Here is a 14,028-nt window from a genome sequence, read left to right as displayed (position 1 = left end):
TGCTACCTGATAGTATCTTAATGTGCTAACACACTTGTCTTTTAATAGCAATCTTTAAAATCTTGAGTCAAAGACTGGGGGTGGAGAGATTAAAAAAAAAAAAAAGAAAGAGAATGTCCACTTCCAATAAAAAGATTTGCCTAAAGAGATTATCACACATTTACACAAAGAGCCTTACATTTACACAATGATAAAGTGTTCCCATTTTGCTAAGAGCCTCACCGCCTGCTTGGAGGCCGTGTGATCACCGCTTACTGAGCAGAGGGAGGCCCAGCAAGGTTTCGTATTCGCTCAGGTCTGTAGAACCAGGCCTGGGACTCAGCTCTTCTGCTGTGCCCCCCATTCTTCTGAAGAGAATATTTGATGGGGCAGAGGCTGCAAATACTGACTGAAAAGAGATATTGATAATTGAAAAGAATTGTTCACAGATTAAAATTTTCCTTCAATTACTACTATTTGGTATTACTGTGCACAGCAGTCATTAATACCCTCTTCTGCTCTCCAGAAGGAAGACTCCAGAGTGTAGAGGTTTTGCTGTGTTGATCGCTATGTTCCTGAAACCATGGCTGACCTTCCGTAAGTACTAATTGAAACAAGCAAACAAAAAAATGAATCAGTATGAATAATAAAAAGGTGATGTTATCAATTATGCCTCAGTAAAGCTGAAAAAAAAAATACACTGAGAAAAATCCACTGCCCTTATTTTTTTTAAGTGAAGTTATGGGGGCGCCTGGGTGGCTCAGTAGGTTGAGCATCCGACTCTTGATTTCAGCTCACGTCATGCTCCTAGGGTTGGGGGGTCAAGCCCCGCATCAGGTTCTGAGCTAAGTGTGGAGCCTGCTTAAGATTCTCTCTCTCTCTCTCTCTCTCTCTCTCTCTCTCTTTCTCTCTCTCTGCCCCTCTCCCCTGCTCACACACACATTCTCTCTAAAATAAGTAAACAGATAAAATAAAGTGATGTTAGATTGGATTTGTTTTATTCTATGACTGGATAAAAAGTATATAGATTCATTACAGCTTTTTCAAATGAAACAGAAAAGTGAAAAAACAAATGAACACGTCACACGCATTAGTCTGGCATGCACGGAACAGAGGCCATGGGAGGACAGGGTGAGAAAGTGGCCATGTGCAAGCCCAGAGGAGGGCTCTCACCGGACGTCGATCCTGACGACACCTTGATCTTGGACTCCCAGCCTCCAGAGCTGTGAGAAAACAAAAAGTAAAGCCTCTCAGTCTATGGCATTTTGTGGCCACTGGAGCAGACTAATACAGGATACACTTCTCCTGTATAGGTTCTCCTGAAATACAGGTTGCATTTCTCTTGGGTAAACACCTATGAGAGAGATTCCTTGGTCTTATGGTAGGTGTGTATTTAACTTGACAAGAAATTGCCAAACTGTTTTCCAGAGTCGCTGCACCATTTTGTGTTGACATCAGCTGTAGTTGCCCCACATCCTCGTCAATATTCGGTGTTACCTGGTGAGGCCTTTGCTTTTTTTTTGTTTTGTTTTAATTTTAGCTATCCTGGTGGGATATACTGGTATCTAATTATGGTACTATTTTACATTTTCCTTCTCTTTTTAATTTTTTTTTTTTTGAGAGAGAGACAGAGAGCGAGAGAGAGATCAAGTGGGAGAAAGGGCCAGAGGGAGAGACAGAGAGGGACAGAGAGATCCTCAAGCAGGCTCCATAATGAGCAGGACTCAATCCCACCATCCTGGGATCATGACCTAAGCCAAAATCAAGAGTCCAGTGCTCAGTCAACTGAGCCATTCAGGCACCCCCACATTTTCCTGATGATGTTAAGCATCTTTCAAGTGCCTACATGTTAATCATATGTCTTCTTTGATGAAGTATTTGTTCACATTTGTTTCCCTTTTTGTTATCAGGTTGTCTGTTTTGTTATTATTGAGGTGTTAAGGGGTCTTTATCTATCCTAGATATAAGCATTTCATTCAGTATATGTTTTGCAAAGATTTTCTTCCAGTCTGTCTTGCCTTCATATTTTCTAAACATTGTCTTTCAAAGGGCCTAAGTTTTTAGTTTTTATGTATGTATGTATGTATGTATGTATGTATTTATTTATTTATTTATGTTTATTTTTGAGAGAGAGAGGGAGAGAGAGAGAAAGAGAGATGTGTGCGTGCATGAATAGGGGAGGGACAGAGAGAGAGGAAGACACAGAATCCGAAGCAGGCTCCAGGCTCTGAGCTGTCAGCACACAGCCCGATGTGGGGCTCAAACCCATGAACTGTGAGATCATGACCTGAACCGAAGTCGGATGCTTAACCGACTGAGCCACCCAGGCACCCTGCTAAGTTTTTATTTTTAATAAAGTCTAATTTATAAGGTTTTTCTGTTATGGTTCATGCTTTTTGGGTTCTAAGAAATCTTTACCTAAACAAAAATGACAAAGGTTTTCCCCTACATTTCTTTCAGAAGTTTTATAGCTTTTTGAAAGTTGATTTATTTTGAGAGAGAGAGACAGAGCACACAAGCGGGGGAGGGGCAGAGAGAGAGGGAGACAGAGAGAATCCCAAGCGGCCTCCGCACTCCTAGTGCAGAGCCCGATGTGGGACTCGAACCCACGCACTGTGAGGTCACGACCTGAGCTGAAATCAAGAGCCAGATGCTTAACCAACTCAGCCACCTAGGCGCCCCAAAGTTTTATGATTTTTAACTTTTACATTGAGGCGTATGATCCACTTTGAATTAATTATGGCATATGATGAGAAGTAAGAATTGAGTTCATGTTTTTCCACAAGGATATCCTATTATTCTAGCCACATTATTATTTTTTGTAAGTAATCTCTACACCCAACATAGGGCTCAAACTCACAGCCCCAAGATCAAGAGTTACATGCCCTACTAACCGAACCACCCAGTCGCTCCTCTAGCAATATTGTTTAAAAGACCATCCTTTTCTTCTTTGTCAAAAATGAATTGACATTATTATATGTAAGTCTATTTCTGGACTCCCTATTCTGTCCCATCCATATGCCTATCTTTACATCAACACCACGCTGTCTTAATTACTATAGCCTTACAGTAAATCTTGAAATCTGGTAAAGTTCTCCATTCTTATTCTTTCTTAAGTTTATTTTGGCTGATCTAGATTCTTTCTATTTCTCCACAAATTTTAGAATAAACCCATCAATTTCTATTAAAAAAAAACAAAAACAACAAACCCCACAACCTACTGACATCGTGACCAAGACTATGTTAAATCTATAGATGATTTGGGAGAGAATTGACATAACAATAATGAGTTTCTATGCATGAACACGATACATCTAACCATTTATTTAAGTCTTCTATAATTTTTCTTGGAAATATTTTGTAATGTTCAATATTCAGTCTTTGCATTCAGTTTGTTAGATTTACCCCTAATATTTATTTTAATGTTACTACAGTGCCACAACGGTGGCTTAGTCTGTTGAGTGTTGGACTTCAGCTCAGGTCACGATCTCATGGTTCATGAGTTCGAGCCCCACATCAGGCTCACTGCCGTCAGCCGGTTAGCACAGAGCCCGCTTTGGATCCACTGTCCCCCTCTCTCTTCCCTCTCCCACTTGTGCTTTCCCCAAAATAAATAAATATTTTTTAAAAATATTACTTCAAATGACATTTTAAAAGCTTTTTATTTATTTTTTTTTATTTTACATCTAAGTCAGTTAGCATATAGTGCAACGATTTCAGGAGTAGAACCCAGTGATTCATCCCCTATGTATAACACCCAGTGCTCATCTCAAGTGTCCTCTTTAATGCCCCTTGCCCATTTAGCCCATCCCTCCTCCCAGAACCCCTCCAGCACCCCTCAGTTTGTTCTCTGTATCTAAGAGTCTCTTATGTCTTGTCCCCCTCCCTGTTTTTATATTATTTTTGCTTCCCTTCCCTTCTGTTCATCTGTTTTGTATCTTAAATTCCACACATGAGTGAAGTCATATGATGTTTGTCTTTCTCTGACTAATCTCACTTAGCATAATACCCTCTAGTTCCATCCATGTTGTTGCAAATGGCAAGATTTCATTCTTTTTGATTGCAAAAACTTTTTATTTGAAATGGTCTGTTGCTAGTGTATAGAAATACCATTGTTTCTCTGAATCTTGCAACTAGAACTCATTAGTTCGAGTGGCTTTTTAAAATTTTTTTTAACGTTCATTCATTTTTGGGGAGAGAGAGAGAGAGAGAAACAGAACGTGAGTGGAGGAAGGGCAGAGAGATCTAGTAGCTTTTTTGTAGATTCCTTAGGATTTTTCACATACAACCCCATTTGTGAACGAGACAGTTGTGTTTCTTCCTTTCCAGTCTTCCTTGCCTTATTGCATTGACCAGCACCTCCAGAACAATGTGAAAGAGACATGATGAGGGTAGACATCTTTGTCTTGTTCCTTACCTTCGGAAGAATATATTCACCATTAAGTATGATGTTAGCTTTAGGCTTGTTTTCTGTATGCTTTGGTATCTTGTTAAATCCTGCTGTGACTCAGAACATGGTCACTGTAAATATCTCACATGTGAATGAAAAGAACATTATCTATCTATCCACCTATTGAGATCTCCTACATTTTCTCATTTTAACACTTCCCCACATCTTATATGCGTATTACATTAACATCTTAGAGTTATATCACCCCAATAGATCATATATATATATACACATATTTTTTTAAATTAATTAACTTTGTTTACATCTTGGAAAACTTTAGTTATCAGTATAAAAAGGCTTCCTCATTCTGTTTTCTTCCTCCTTCCTTCTGAATGCCATTAGGTGGCATTTCATCATACGGATGGACCACACTTGACTTAACCAGTGTATCCCACTTTGAAGGGTATTTTTTGTTTTGGGAGTTTTGTTTTTTAATCAGGAAGGCAAATTTCTCTTTCTCTCTCTCTCTCTCTTTTCCCTTTTCTTCTTCTTTTTAACCTTTTGACCCCTTTCTCTCATTTCTCCCACTCTCCACCCTTGCCTCTGGCAGCTATCAGCAGTCTGTACTCTGTGTCTAGGAGCTTGGCTTGTTGTTGATGTTGTGTGAGACTCCACATAGAAAAGAGAAGCATGGTATTTGTCTCTCTCTGACTTATTTCACTTAGCATAATGCCATCAAAGTCCATCAGTGTTGCAGTAAATGGCAAGGATTTATTCTTTTTTTTTTTTTTTAACATTTATTTTTGAGACAGAGAGAGAGCATGAACGGGGGAGGGGCAGAGAGAGAGGGAGACACAGAATCTGAAACAGACTCCGGGCTCTGAGCTGGCGGCACAGAGCCCGACGCGGGGCTCGAACTCACAGACTGTAAGATCATGACCCGAGCTGAAGTCGGACGCTCAACCGACTGAGCCACCCAGGCGCCCCAGGATTTATTGTTTTTGATGGCTAAGTCACATTTCTTGGTATATACCACATTCCATTGCATACACCACAATTTCCTTATCCGTTCATCCATCGATGGACAATTAGGTTGTTTCCATGTCCTGGCTATTGTAACTAATGCTGCAATGAACATGAAGGTCCACGTATCCTTTCGAATTAGGGTTTTCGTTTTCTTCTGACCAATACCCAAATGTGGAGTTGCTGGATCGTATGGTAGTTCTATTTTTAATTTTTTTTTTTTAATTTTTTTTTTCCAACGTTTTTTATTTATTTTTGGGACAGAGAGAGACAGAGCATGAACGGGGGAGGGGCAGAGAGAGAGAGGGAGACACAGAATCGGAAACAGGCTCCAGGCTCCGAGCCATCAGCCCAGAGCCCGACGCGGGGCTCGAACTCACGGACCGCGAGATCGTGACCTGGCTGAAGTCGGACGCTCAACCGACTGCGCCACCCAGGCGCCCCATTATTTTGAGAAAACTCCATAGTGGTTTTCAGAGTGGCTGAGCCAATTTACATTCCCACCAGTGAGGCACGAGGGTTCCCTTTTCTCCACATCCCCACCAACATTTACTATTTCTGGTCTTTAGCCATTCACGTTATAGCCATTCTAACAGGTATGGGTGGTATCTCACCATGGTTTTGATTTGCACTCCCCTGACGATTAATGATGTTGAGCATCATTTCACGTACCTGTTGGCCATCTGTATGTCTTCTTTGGGAAAGTGAAATTCCATTGTATGAATATACTACATTCTGTTTATCTATTCATCTGTCGAAGGAGGTTTGAGTTGTTTCCACCTTTTGGGTATTATGAACGATGTTGCTATAAACACTCACGTACAAGTTTTTGTGTAGACCTAAGTTTTCAGCTCCTTTGGGTATATACCTAGCAGTGGAACTGGGTTATATGGTAACACTATGTTTCATTGAGAAATCGCCGGATTGTTCTAAAATTACTGCACCATTTTACATTTCCGCTGGAAGTGCATGAGAATCCCAATTCCTCCACATCTTCACCAACACTTGTGTGATCTGACTTTATTTCAACCTTCTTACTTTCCAATTTTTCTTTTTCCCTACCTCCTTCACTCACTTCTCTATTTCCTCCCCTCATTTGGACAAATCTTCAGAATTTCTTTTCTTTTTAAATATTTTTTAACACTTATTCATTTTTGAGAGACAGAGAGAGACAGAGCATGAGTGGGGAAGGGGCAGAGAGAGAGGGAGACACAGAATCAGAAGCAGTCTCCAGGCTCTGAGCTGTCAGCACAGAGCCCCATGTGGGGCTCAAACCCACGAACCACAGGTTCATGACTTGAATTGAAGTCAGACACTTAACCGACTGAGCCACCTTGGCGCTCTTAACTCTTCAGAATTTCTAATATTACTAAGACCCTAAAATAGTTCCACCCAGGAACCCTTTCCGTTGTATTAGATCTTAAACTTCTGCATGAAGTCGCTACCAGCCTCTAACTCATTTCTACTATGCGCATTTTTGGATTTCTAATCCTCAACAGCCAAGCCCCCATCTAAATGCACTGCACCCTGTCAGTGTTTCTGATCTCAGGGTTTGAAAAGAATCTTCAAAGTTTCTTAGTCTTGTTCATTTTATGAAAGAAGGATGTGGAGAGAAGACTGAATAAAAAGAAGGTGGGAAATAAGAGAAGGGAAGCAGAGGGAGGAGACAGGAGGGAAGCACCAAGCTTATGCCTGACATTTTACATAATCTTATTCAAATCTCACAGCGACCCCCAAAGATTGGTGTTACCTTTCCCCTGTTTCAAAAATGAGGGGACTGAAGCGAAGAGAAGTTAATTATTTTGTTTGAGGTCCCCCAACCTGTGAGAGTCGAACTTAGCTACTTGCAACTACAAATCCTGTGATCCAGGAAACTCGAATTTCGAGGAGAAGAATGACCCTCATGGGTGTATGATTACCTTATCCCTCGGTCCTGGGACAGACATACCCTGGATGGACCACGGCTCCAGCAGTGAAGGGGGATTATTAGGAGAATAACACAGTGTCTTGTTTCTGAGGGGAAGTCAGTGCTGTGATGGGAGTAGTTTTGTCTCAAAGGACAGGAGATGCCTCTGGCTAGGAGAAAATAGGCTGGGAAGTATGTCCCTCCAGCAAGGTTATGGTATTTGTCACCTGGAAGGAACTCCAGAGTTAGATATGTGAGACAGTATAGAAAATTCCAGGAGAAAACTTCAGAACATGCGTTACCTCAGAGCAAAGGAAGCTACTCATATTTCTACATATTATTCAAAGAGCAGTAGCGGGTGCCTGGGTGGCTCAGTTGGTTAAGCGGCTGACTTCAGCTCAGGTCATGATCTCACAGTTCGTGAGTTCGAGCCCCGCATCAGGCTCTGTGCCAACAGCTCGGAGCCTGGAGCCTGCTTTGGATTGTGTGTGTGTGTGTGTGTGTGTCTCTCTCTGCCCCTCCCCTGCTCGCACTGTATCTCTCTCTCAAAAAATAAACAAACATTAAAAAAAGATAAAACAAGAGCCGTAGCAATTTATAAAAATAGAACAAGGTCATTACACAACCAAGTTCAATTGTTTCATTTTTGCCTTTGACTTGTAGGTCTTGCTTTTGAAAATATTTTTGAAAAATTAAATCTTGTTGCATAACTAACAAAGTCAAACCGTTAAACCATAATCAGAGAGAAGTCTGATCTCCGTCTCTATCTCTCTGCTCCATTCCCCCCCCAGAGGTAATCAGCATTTTTTGTTTTTCGTGCAGTTTTCATTTGCATTTCCTTTAAGTGTGACTGTACATCTTTTCACATATTTAAAGGTCCTTTACTTTCATTATTGTGTGTGTGTGAATTGTGTGTGTGTATCTCCTGTCTATTTTCCACAAGGTGATGGTTTTCCTTTTCTTCTCCAAGTGATGAAGCCCTTCGTATATTTATGAAGGATACTGATGGTGATGTGCTGAGAGCCCGCCTACAAGCGCCGATTGTTAAATCGTCAGGAATTTTGTGACCCAGCTGATGTCACATGGGTACAGGTGAGCGCATTTTGGCAACTTAAAATCTACTGTGGTGGGAGGATTTACACCATGACAATTGGCAAAGACTGTGAACCAGGAGTCCTCCTTGCTCTCCAGAACACAATCAGACATTAATCCTTTGTAAGTCGGAAATACCTATCACAGTTTTTAACTTGTCTTTTTATTTTGCTTATGATGTGTTTCGCTAACGCAAAAATTTCATTGTCACTGTTGTTTTGTATAGTCCAAATTTCAGTCTTTTCCTTAATTGCCTCCGGATTTTGAGTTCAGGAAGTTTCCCCAATTCCTTAATTATGGAGGAATCTGCTCTTACTTCCTTCTAGTAATTATACAGCTTTGTTTCTTTAAAAAGTTTTTAAATCTTTGACCCATCCGGAATTCATCTTGTGTAGAGAAACGGATATGACTGTCTGGCTACCTATTTACCCCAAAACTATTTACAAAGAAGGACTTTTTCCTCCATTGATTTCAGATGCCAGCTTTATCACATATTAAATTTCCAGATGCAATTATTTTTGGATTTTCTACTCTGTTTCATTGATCTATGTATTCATGTCCCAACACCATAATCTTATTGTACAAGCTTATAATGTTTTTTTTAAATTTTTTTAAATGTTTATTTACTTTTGAGAGAGAGACGGAGCATGAGTGGGGGAGGGCAGAGAGAGAGAGGGAGACACAGAATCCGAAGCAGGCTCCAGGCTCCGAGCTGTCAGCACAGAGCCTAATGTGGTGCTCGAACCCACAAACCCTGAGATCATGACCTGAGCCCGAGTCAACCGCTTAACCGACTGGGCCACCCAGGAACCCCAAGTCTTTTATGTTTCAATGACTGGTAGGGCTGGCCTCATTTTCTTCTTTCTCAGAGCTTTCCCAAATATTCTCATTGATTTAATTTCCCAAGGCTCCTTCTTCTGTTGCTTTTGCAAAGTGTTTAAAAAAAAAAATATGGGCTTGGGCTGCCTGGGTGGCTCAGTCGGTTAGCGTTCAACTTCGACTCAGGTCATGATCTCACAGTTCACGAGTTCAACCCCGCAACGGGCTCTGTGCTGACAGCTCAGAGCCTGGAGCCTGCTTCGGATTCTGTATCTCCCTCTCTCTCTGCCCCTCTCTCACTCTCGCTCTGTCGTTCTCTCAAAAATAAACAAACATTTAAACAACAACAACAACAACAACAACAACATGGCCTTGTATTTTCTGACTTCTGCCTCCTCTGTAGGGTCCATAACCCTACTTTAGTTGAGACCTTCTCTTTCTTTTTCCCCTGATGTTCTTGTCCTGGATAAGTTGAATTCTACTCACAGACGTTTCCTCGGACAGAAAGCATTATGTAAACTTCATCTAGCATTGTGAATCACTAATTCTGTTCCTGAGTAGCTATGGGATCCGGGGGCAAAACCATCTCCAGATTTTTTCAACTATACATTGAAAATAAAAAATAACCTATTTCATAGGGGGTTTGTTTTGTGCAATTAGAAATAATTTTCAGGCAGTTCTCAGTCCCATCTGTCAGTAGAATTTGACTCACTTAATTACTCCCTCTTTGGAACACAACTGGCTGACTTCCAGCTGACCCCACACTCACCCTAACTAACTTACCTTCCCCCTCAGGCTCCCTCAGTGTTGCCTCCTCAGCCTAGAAAGTGGGGGGACTCCAGAACTCAGATTTCAGATTCCTCTCATCTAAATTCACCCCCCTAGTGAGTTTATACTATGTGCAGAATTTAAAGGATGACTCCCGGGGCGCCTGGGTGGCTCAGTTGGTGACACGGTTACACGTCAGACTCTTGGTTTCGGCTCAAGTCATAATCCCAGGGATGGAGCCCCATGTCAGGCTCCTCGCTGAGCACGGAGCCTGCTTGGGATTCTCTCTCTCTCTCTCTCTCTCTCTCTCTCTCTCTCTCTCTCTGCCCTTCCCCTGCAATCCCCCCCCTCAAACTTAAATAAATAAACATTCCCAAATTTTGTATCTCCAGCCCAGACCTGCACTACATACTCAAAATCTGTACACCTAACTGCTTCCTTATCAACTCCCACTGGACGTCTCAAAGATATTACCAATTTAATGTATCCCAAAACAACTCTAATATTCTCCCCCAAACCTGTTTCCCTTACAGTCCTCCCAATCATCTCAGTTAATGACAATTCTGTTCTTCTAGCAGCTGGGGGGGGGGGGGCACTTTTTGTCCACTCTCTAATCCACCTACCCCTGGGTTCATCCATGTGGCCACAAGTGGCAGTGATGAGGTCTTGGGCTGGTGGGGGTTCGGAGTTAACAGCTAAGAAAGAATTCTTGAGACATCTTCGGTGCAAAAGGGTGATTTTACTGGGGCGCCTGGGTAGCTCAGTCAGTTAAACGTCCGACTTCGGCTCAGGTCATGATCTCACAGTTCGTGAGTTTGAGCCCCACATCGGGCTCTGTGCTGACAGCCCGGGGCCTGGAGCCTGCTTCGGATTCTGTGTCTCCTTCTCTCTCTGCCCCTCCCCTACTCATGCTCTGTCTCTCTAAAATGAGCAAATGTCAAAACAAAATTTTTTTAAATTTTTTTTTAAGTAGCCATTTTATTAAAGCACAGGGGTAGGATTCATGGACAGAAAGAGCTGCACGAGGGTTGTGCAGAGTGACCAGTCATATACTATGGAGTTGGGGAGACAGAGTCAAATGGGAGGCCTCCAGAGGGACTGGGATGTGCTAAGGAGGACTCCCAGGACCTGAGGCCTTGCTGTCTTCAAGCAAAGGTGGTCTTCCCTCCCGTAAGGCATTAACATCAGGACAGCAGGGGGTTTCTGGAGAAATGTTCTACTCTGTATGTGCCTCAAGTATTTGCCAATGGGCTGCAGGTTATAAGGAAGTTTAATCTTACCTGCCATTTCCTTCTTGCCTTTGTTCCCACATCACTGTGGACGGGAGGGTGACGTTGGGGCTCCAGGATATGAGGTTTCTGGAGATTAGGCTGTTGATAAGATTGCCTTTTTCTTGGAATTTACTAAGATATTTGTAAACTGATGGAGACTCCAGTCTGCAGCACTGGGGTCTCCATCAGTTAACTATTTGTTTTCTTTCCTCCCCTTTGTCCTTGGGCAGCCAAGGTGCCTGAGGAATGCCACCAGTATCCAACCTGGGGGGGGTGGGAGGGGAAGGGGGGTGATGCCAGCTTGTGCTTCCCCTCTCGGCTCGCCTGATGCTCCCTCATCACCAGCTCAGCTTTTCCAGGCCGGAATGACTGTGACGGCCCGGCGTCCCACCACAGGGTCTATCTCAGGCTTCTTCAGACCCTGACTTCTGCAGGATTCCTAGAAGGCAAGCCCCAGCACACAAGCCCTTCCTGAATCTCTTGTCCACGTACATCCTCTGAGGTATTACCGTGAACTCAGAGCCCTTACCGCACTAGGCCCCGCGAATGCCTATGTATGGAGAAATGCCCGTGTTAGGCCCAGCCGCCCAGACACCTCCCACAGCTCGGCACTTACTTACTCATTTGTCATCAACGAACTTTAGCAAAGCTGCAATTAGTCGACAGCTTTGTGGGGCCTGTTGATGTGACCACAACACTCAGCTTTTTTTCTCCCCGATGACAGGATGATTCCTCTGCTGTTTTGTTTGTTTGTCTAAACATTTTTTTTTTTTTTTCTAAGCCAAACTTCCTCAAGATTTTCTTTTAGGGCCCTTTTGCAGCTAAAAGCTCAAATATTCCCGGCGTTGGAGATTAGAAGTACTTTCTCTACACCTTCAGGTTTTCTAGTGTTTCCCCACTTGGACTTGTGCAGACTTTTCCCTTCTTTTGTCACTTCTGTTTTGTAAGTTTTCCACTCCTTTCGTTTGTGTTCTTTTTCCTTACGCAATCCCTTCCTTGGCTTTCCTTGGGTTATTTTGATGGCCTTTTTCTAACTACATGAACTGCATGTGTAAGTCGTTTGTTTTCATTCTTTTTTTTTTTTTTTTTTAATTTTTAAATGTTTATCTTTGAGAGAGAGAGAAAGAGAGACAGAGTGGAGTGTGAGCGGGAGAGGGGAAGAGAGAGAGGGAGACAGAATCTGAGGCAGGCTCCAGGCTCTGAGCTGTCAGCACAGAGCCTGACGGCGGGGCTTGAACTCACGAGATCATGACCTGAGCCTAAGTTGAACGCTCAACCCACCGAGCCACTCAGGCGCCCCTGTTTTCATTCTTTCTTAATCATGAATAAATATCACAACCTATTCAATGCCTGCCTGCCTGCCTGCCTGCCTTCCTTCCTTTCTTTCTTTCTTTCTTAAAATGTTTATTTTTGAGAGTGGGGGAGGGGCGGGGGGGAGATACAGAATCTGAAACAGGCTCCAGGTTCTGAGCTGTCAGCATAGAGCCCAATGAGGGCTCGAACTCATGAACTGTGAGATCAAGACCTGAGGCAAAGTAGGATGCTTAAGAGACTGAGCCTCCCAGGCACCCCATCTAAGTGCAGTGCCTCCTACCCATTAAACGCCCCCTCCAGCCCCCCAGCCCCCACCCCACCATCCAGTCCCCCAGGTCAGACACACTTACCCTGTGGCTGGCATTGTAGTGGACACACGTTATTTTAACAACTCATGCCAATCTTCCAGGCCCATGTTACAGGTGAAATAAGCACTCAGATGTCTGTCTTGCGATGCCTGGCTGACTCAGTCAAAACAGCATGCAACTCTTGATCTCAGAGTCATGAGTTCGAGCCCCACCTTGGGTGTGGAGATTACTAAAAAGAAAAATAAGTAAACTTAAAAAAAAAAAGTCAGTCTTGTGTTTCCATTCCTGGAATAGAAATATTTGAACAGTTTTAAGGCTTTGCCCCCTAACCGTGCCTTCCTCCCTCCGTCCTCTAACTCAACACCCAGAGCAAATGCCATGTCTGCAAAGTAAAGGTTCCTAAAGCACTGACCACCTGATATAACACAGCCTCCCTCCACACTTTCACACGTTCTATGTTGTTCCTAACACTGATCTCAAATTATCTTGCTCGTTTGTTTCCTTGAGACGACCTGCCTCCCACCACTAAACTTAAACTTCCAGGAACAGAAACTTGGTGTTGTTCAACACCGCATTGCCGAGGCTTCACTGAAGAAATACCCGTGGCATCAATGCGTTGCCGAAAACAGAGAATGGAGCTTGTGCAGGAGCCGGCACTTCTAGACTCCGCTAAAAGTAACAACAGCTACTCCTGAATCTGAAAGCGTGATCCTGGGAGGTCAGAGGCACCCCTCCACGGCTGGGACTCAGGGCACCTCACTGAATTTCGGCTGGGTGTCCCCTCCTGTGGTGGGGGGGGAGGAAACGAGCCTAGTCACCCATTGTGATTCTACGCACAACGACGTACCTTAAAACCTGCGCGAAAGCAAGTGGGGAGGAGGAGCGGTCGCCCGGCCGCAAAGGAGCTGGGGAGGTGCGGGCTGGGGGTGGGGGAGGAGGGGACAGTCTGGAGACCCGGGAGAGGGGGCGAGGGGGCGCAGGGGTGGGGAGGGGCGCGAGGGAGGGCCGGGGCGGGACGGGCGCGGAGCTGGGGGAGGCCGAGGGCACGCGGGGGGGCGCCGACGAGACCTCCCGGGCCCCCGGCGGCGGCGGCGGCGGCGGGGGCGGGGGCGGCGGGGGAGGGGAGGAGGCGCGGCGGCGTGCCGGCGGGGGTCGCTG

General features: G+C 44.0%; 1 protein-coding gene across 1 annotated transcript in view; it reads right to left on the bottom strand.

Annotated features, from left to right (window-relative positions):
* The window catches only part of RCL1 (RNA terminal phosphate cyclase like 1), a 97,950-nt gene extending 84,029 nt beyond the window's left edge, over nucleotides 1-13,921 (bottom strand). The window contains exons 1-2 of the mRNA XM_047830822.1: nucleotides 13,718-13,921; nucleotides 12,913-13,099 (exon numbers count right to left, since the gene is read on the bottom strand). The gene's annotated coding sequence lies outside the window, so the exon portion shown is untranslated. The remainder of the gene's footprint in view (nucleotides 1-12,912; nucleotides 13,100-13,717) is intronic.
* Between the last annotated feature and the right edge of the window lie 107 nt (nucleotides 13,922-14,028).

This window comes from Prionailurus viverrinus, chromosome D4 (genome assembly GCF_022837055.1).
Source record: "Prionailurus viverrinus isolate Anna chromosome D4, UM_Priviv_1.0, whole genome shotgun sequence".
NCBI lineage: Eukaryota > Metazoa > Chordata > Mammalia > Carnivora > Felidae > Prionailurus > Prionailurus viverrinus.
The sequence above is the reverse complement of the archived record's forward strand: the minus strand, read 5'-3'. Positions and strand labels throughout refer to the sequence as shown.